We start from the raw sequence: 6,000 nt of genomic DNA, 5'->3' as shown, positions 1-6,000 counted from the left end.
TGTCTTTTGTTTCCTGTCTTCTCTCTCACACACGCACACACACACACACACACACACACTTACACTTCTGATAGCAGTCAAAACACAAGAATAGACATGCATTCATCAGCTGGATAACTTTCATGAGCTCTGAATGATGATGCTACATATCTATCTGTACCCCCCACCATCTAACACACACACACACACACACACACACACACACACACACACACACACTTCTGCACTTACCAGATTAAGCAAGGCCAATGGTGCCAAAACAATGACACTACGAAGTAACTGATGCTGTTTAAAAATTCAAAGGCCTCCATTGAACAGACAATGTGGCACACACATATCACTCGGCCACAGATCCCAGCAGCCCACTGGTCTGGCTGCTGGGATCTGTGTGCTGCTCTCATGCACATGGAACACACACACACACGCACACAGACACAGACACACACACACACCGCCAACCAACAATACCTCTGGAGTGCTGGACCACCATGCAAATATAGGGACGGTTCTTTGACTCCCAGGCACAGATCGCCAAATCTAAAACTGCTCCATAAAACACATTTTGCCTACACACACACACACACACAAACACCCAGACACACACATACAGACACAGACACACACACACACACAAACACAGACAAACACACACAAACACAGACACACACACACACAAACACCCAGACACACACATACACACATACAGACACAGACACACACACACACACACACACATACAGACACAGACACACATACACACACAAACACACAAAAACACAGACACACACAGACACACAGACACACAAACACAGACACACACAAACACAGACATACAGACACACACACACAGATACACACACACGCACACAAACACCGACACGCAGACACACACACACACAGACACACAGACACACAAACACAGACACACAAACACAGACACACACATGCACACACACAGACACACACAAACACAGACACACACATGCACACACACAGACACACACAAACACAGACATACATACACACACACGCACACAAACACCGACACGCAGACACACACACATGCACAACTTGCAATCGCATAACTGCCGACAGAGACACACAGGCACCTCTCCCCTCACACACACACACACACACACACACGCACACACACACACACACACACGCACAGTCACTTGTCGAGTGGCTAATATCTTTCCAAGGTCAAACCTGACAAGGAATTCCAATGAGTTGAAGTGTCATCAGAGCGACTTTCAGCCACGCTCGGCTCGTTGTTCGTGGAACCCCAAAACCTGCTTCCCTTCCTGAGGGCCACATTGATATGTGAGATATTCGATACGGGGCCTCCAATTCAAACAGGCATCCATGTTTTATTAAATATCAGCCGACAGTGTTACCCACTCTTTAAAATGTGGCTGTGTCGTCGTTGAGTTGAAGGAGATGGTTTTGTGTCTCACAGCCGGTGGGTAACATTATCGCAGTGTCAGCATTTTTGGATTCTCTACATCAGTGGTTCTCAAACTTTCTTTCGGTGATGTACTCCATGTGACGTATTTGTTTCAGCCCAGTACCCCCTCACCAGGGCGAAGCATTTTGGAATTAAAAAAGAAGAAGATGTAACGTTCAGCATCGTGACATCAGTGTCTGATTTCATGTAGAATATATACAATTCAGTTTATGAACTTACACTTTTTTAAATGTTTTACTTTAAAGGATTGCTTTAATGGATGCTCATTTTAAATGTATATATTTTTTAATTCCCATACCCCTCTGGAGTGCTTTCACGTACCCCCAGGGGTACATGTACCCCCATTTGAGAACCCCCGCTCTAGGGTCCGGTAGGGGAACCGGTACTTTGGGGGTCTCCATTGCAACACACTGCACACAAAGTGCATGTTTTGCTTTAATCGCACACGTATGGATCTCTTACGTATCCCCCTCCACGCATTAGGCAGCGCTTCCCTCTGGCACTTCATCAGAGTTTTTTTTGTTTGTTGGTTTGTCAACGCGTCAGCCGGCATTTGGAGCGCCGGCGTTCACACTGAATTTGACACGTAGTCCTTTTGGTGGCAGCAATGAGCATTTTGTCATCTCCTCTCGAGTGCCAACTCGATGTCCAATTACACACCCCGGCCACTAATTTAATTACAGTAGCAGAAGAAAAAAAAGCGGTTGATTCAATTCATTTCAATTAGGCCTGATTGGACCAGTCACATCACATTTGACTCATCTCAGGTGCCTCTGAACACATCCCGTCTCGACGGTCGCCGCGCCGCACGACGACCGGGTCGTGATATGATAACCGGATACGTGCGCTTCAGCGACGTCTGACGCGAATGGAAAGAAGTTGTTTGCGGATCACTCGGATTCAAATGCCTCCTAATCTGTGACTGTGGGAGTGGAACACTCCACTTTCAGTGCAGGAGCGCAGCCAGTTGCCACTTAGCAGAGCGCTAGCTCCAACAGTCATTACTTATGCATGATGTCCACAATTATGTATCAAATTGTGTGTGCATGTGTGTGTGTGTGTGTGTGTTTTACATATCCAGCTAATGGATGTGGAGCACAGAGCAAAGCTAGAAAACATGTCAGGGAAGAAAAACACACTCTTATATTCATGTCATTCAGCGCTCAATGTCTAATAACACAACACACACCCACACATATCACACGCACACACACACACACACACACACACACTCCCTCCTGAATAGTTTTACCTTTAACACTTCAATGAAAATACCCTTAGAGACCCAAACATGATCGGCCTTTGAGAATATAAGAGTATAATAATGATAATAAACTACAAGAAAATTACATTTTTAATTTAGACTTGAAGAAACTACCACAACAACTAACCCATGACACCATTTTTTTGTAAATACAACTCAAGAATCCTATTTTGGAATATAGAATAATGCTTTTCCTATTTTAAGATAACCACACATGTGTGAATATTATAGTATAGACAGTATTGTATATATATATATATACATATATACAAAAATAATATATATAATATATATACATAATATATATATAATATATATATATGTATATATATATATGTATATATATTTTAAAATAATGATAATATAATAATATTCATAGATAATAATAACTCACTAAAACTTTCCTTAACACAATATAACATGTATAGAATGTGCCACCATGATCATTAAAAAGCTGTGGACAAAATCCCAAGTTCAATATTATAATATGACTAATAATTATAGAAATATTACAATGATACGTTAGCGTCGAATAGAATACAAACTCATGAAGTCCCATTGGCACAGTATGAGTCTCTGCAGTGACATTGAAGGTGGAGACATGAATGCTATAATAAGAAAGCTAAATGTGGCGTGTTAATCTCAAGGAATTTCAAAGTATACATATACATATATGTACAAACACATATTATGTAATAATAAATGAGTTCAAACCCAGCAGGACTATGTTGTGAGTATATTGACACTTGTCTTGAGGCATGCTGTAATAGGATCATGAACAGAAGAGTAACAAGTCGCTTATGATTGGTGCAGATAGAAGCCTCGGCATTATGCCATTGGCTGTGTGCGCGCGTGCGTGCGTGTTTGCGCGCGCCTGTGTGTCTGTGTGTGTGTGTGTGTGTGAATGCGTCTTGGCACCAGTTGCGGCGGCGCAAAGACCTCTGATTGGACGCTGACAGAAGGGACACACTTTTGCCAGACTGCGCATGCTTTAGCGGTCGAATCAAAAAGCCGCGCAGTCCCGACGACGCGCCGGGCTCTGACATCACCGTGCTCACACACACACACACACACACACACACACACACGTCGGACGGACGACACACACTCTGCTTCTTTTACAACCACGAGCATAAAAAAAAGAAAGAGGAGAAAAAAATGGAAAAAAGGAGGACAAAAATAATAATAAATGTGAAGCGTTATTTACCTCTCGGTGCCGTCCTCGCGCCCCGGCCTCCGCTCACGGTATCCGCAGTGAGAGACAGATAGCCTCACGGCAGACTGCAGAGGGAGAGGGAGAGAGAGAGAGAAAAGGAGAGGAGTTGTTTCCGAAGTGTGCGGCAGGCAGAGGGCCGGTGGAGAAGCCGAGTGGCCCTCTTCTCTTCTTACCGCGTGACACCGATCCAGAGGGGGGGAATGGGTAGAAAAAACGGTTGTTTGGGTGATTACACGTTTTCTCCCTCCCTCCTTACTTCCTCCACCCCCCCCCCTCCCCCCCCTCTCTCTCTCTTCCCCCGGTAGCGCTCTCACGCCGCAGATAGAGAGAGAGAGAGAGAGAGAGAGAGAGAGAGAGAGAGAGAGAGAGAGTGGCCCCGGTGAAATCGCCCTCCGCGGGGCTCCAGCGATGCGGAGAACCGGCCGATTCTTTAAGGATGGGGAGAAGCCTCCGGGGCGCATCCGGTTACGTCATGAACACAAATAACAATATATACTTTCACCGCTGAATGCAGTCGATTAAAGAGCTATTCGGGTTTTGGTGTTTAAGCCTTTCATAAATTCATAATCATAGTAATATTGGGGCCTACATTATGTTGGGTTCGGGGCGGAGGCACAATTCGAATCATTCAATCCAAAATGTCCACACCAGATGATTCTACTTTCCCACAAGTCAACGCTGTTTGTTGTGAACCTGATCACTCTGGATCTTCCCTCCCTCCCTCCCTCTCTCTCTCTCTCATCCTCTCTCGCCCTTTCTCTGTGCGCGCGCGCGTGTGTGCGCGTGTGTCCATCCCGGATTAAATGGCACCTTCGTCTTTAAATGGCACCTTGCCTCGTTTCCCCTCCGCTTTCATCATCAGCAAAATAAAGATTAGGCCTCGCAGAGGAGATTGTAAAGGCGCGCGCGCGGGGTCTTCATTCCTCCTCCGCCTTTGTGATGATATTGATGATGATGATGGCCTCGCGGACAGTTTGATTTTTGTGTGGCGAGCTAGTTATAAAGAATCAATATTATATCAAGGGGGTAACTTTGGTGATAAAGGACTTCAGCCACTCTGGCTATTCATCATAAGTCTGTAGCGAGCAGATAGGTCAAAAGAAATTATATTGCTCTAAAGAGTGTGTCTCCTTATCTCTGCGCGCCAGGGGAGTGGAGGACACGCCGATCGATACAGTAGCTGCCCGTGGACTCCTTGCAATTATCAATAGCTGATTTTGTCTTCCTGGGGCTGCATCTATTAATACCGGATAATAACAGCCTTTTGGACATATAACTTGATGATGGAAAGAGGAGGAGGAAGAGGAGAGGAAGAAGGAGGAGGGAAAGAAAAGAAAAGAAAGTTTGTTGTCAGGACGACCTTGTTGTCAACACATTTGTCTCTCATATGAGGTGCACGCGGGGGAATAGACGAGTCAAACAGACAAGAGGGATGGGGAGGGGGAGGGGGAGGGGAAGCTCCCCCCCCTCTCTCTCTCCCCCTCCCCACCACCACCACCACCACCATCCAACTGAACACGCTCAGGATCCATCGGTACAGTGAAATGGGTTCTAATTTATTCCGAAATGCACGTTTTTAACTATACACACACAACATGATAAACACGGGATACTAATGCTCTAATAATACCATTATAATTATTAGAATTTTATAACGGACCGTTTTATCATTTCATAATGTATGACATTACGTTTTTAATAAGTAATACACATATACAATTAATACAGTAATGTGTTTCTTCTTTTTTCATAAAAAAAAAGATTTTCAATAAGATTTTTTAAAAATACAGGTGTACATCCCCCCCCCCCTCCCCCCTTTTATTATGTACACGTCAGTCGGCCTCGCGCATCTTAATATCTGCAATCCCTTTCCCATTAATCTATAGATGCATGGTCAAATTGTAATGCAAAGTAAAGGGTTAATGTGCTTATTTTACACCTCGTTTCTTCCTCTTCACGTCTTTTTCATTTTAGGCACTGGAGAGAGGGAGGGGGGTATTATGAAGTATACACATATGTTATATAGTATTATAATATATTATCGTATGTTTT

Source organism: Pseudoliparis swirei, chromosome 22 (assembly GCF_029220125.1).
Source record: "Pseudoliparis swirei isolate HS2019 ecotype Mariana Trench chromosome 22, NWPU_hadal_v1, whole genome shotgun sequence".
Lineage (NCBI taxonomy): Eukaryota > Metazoa > Chordata > Actinopteri > Perciformes > Liparidae > Pseudoliparis > Pseudoliparis swirei.
This window is presented reverse-complemented; position numbering follows the sequence as displayed.